The sequence below is a fragment of the Quercus suber genome, unplaced genomic scaffold (assembly GCF_002906115.3).
Source record: "Quercus suber isolate HL8 unplaced genomic scaffold, Cork oak 2.0 scaffold_36, whole genome shotgun sequence".
Taxonomy (NCBI): Eukaryota; Viridiplantae; Streptophyta; class Magnoliopsida; order Fagales; family Fagaceae; genus Quercus; species Quercus suber.
The window spans coordinates 190,485-191,583 of NW_027069501.1; positions in this window are offsets into that span (position 1 = coordinate 190,485).

The window sequence follows — 1,099 nt, forward strand, 5'->3', positions numbered from 1 at the left end:
GGTGTTGGTTTTGTTTTAAATTTCTGGGTTTGTTTTTTTGTGGGTTTGATGATTTTTCTGGGTTTATGGGTTTGATTTGTTGGAGGTTTCGGTGGAGGATGGTGTTTGGATGGAGGTTTCGGTGGAGGATGGGGTTTGGAGGTGGTGGCCGTGGCATGCATCAAGAAGAGAATCCATTGTTGCACTAGTGGGTATCTGGGTTTGCTTGAAACTTGGACGAGTGGGTATCTGGGTTTGTTTGAGACTTGAGTGATGAATTTTGTTTAGATTTGGGTTTATGGGTTTATTTCTTTGATTTATTTATGGTTTGGTTTGGTTTCCTGGATTTATTTCTTGTTTTTCTGGATTTGATGGAGTAGATTTGGTTGCTGGATTTGGATTTGGATTTGGGGTTTGCTGGAGATTGGATTATTTCATGGATTTAGGAAGAACACGAAGAACATCTTCAGTTCTTAGGAAAAATAATTGAAAAAAAAAATATAAGTTTTGTTTTTTAATTTATTTTTTTTGGTTTAAATTTTCTGACGTGGCTTTTTATATATAAAAAATTAAAATGCTGATGTGGCATATAAAAATGCCAAATAATATTTTTTTAACAATATTTTAATCGCCTCATCAGCACCACATCAGCTAATAGAATCTTCCGTCTGCCACCTCAGCTTTTTCCGTTAGTTGGCTGACGGTAAGGACTAAAACAATAGGCGTTTTCCAGGATAGGGACTAAAAGCGGTAAAAAAAAAATTTAGGGACCAAAATGGAAATCGTGTAAAAATGTAGGGACGAAAATGTGCTTTTCGCCATAAAGTTATTCAAATTTTTTCGAGTATTTGACTATTTTTAGTCATTTCATTTCACACGCACCAGATTATAATATATTAATTATAGGGAGGAATCCCATGGAGGTGGCCTCAAAATGCTGACAAAAGGTTTCAAATTCAGAATCTCATGAATATTATAAGGTCTTAAGAATCGCTAAGCCAACCTTTCAAGATTGTCAAAAATTTTGAGTTCTAGTCAATATTATGACTTGTTTTATTAGTCAAATTCTTGAAATTTCGCTTCCTCATATTTTCTACTTTTCTTGGCAGAAATGTTCCCC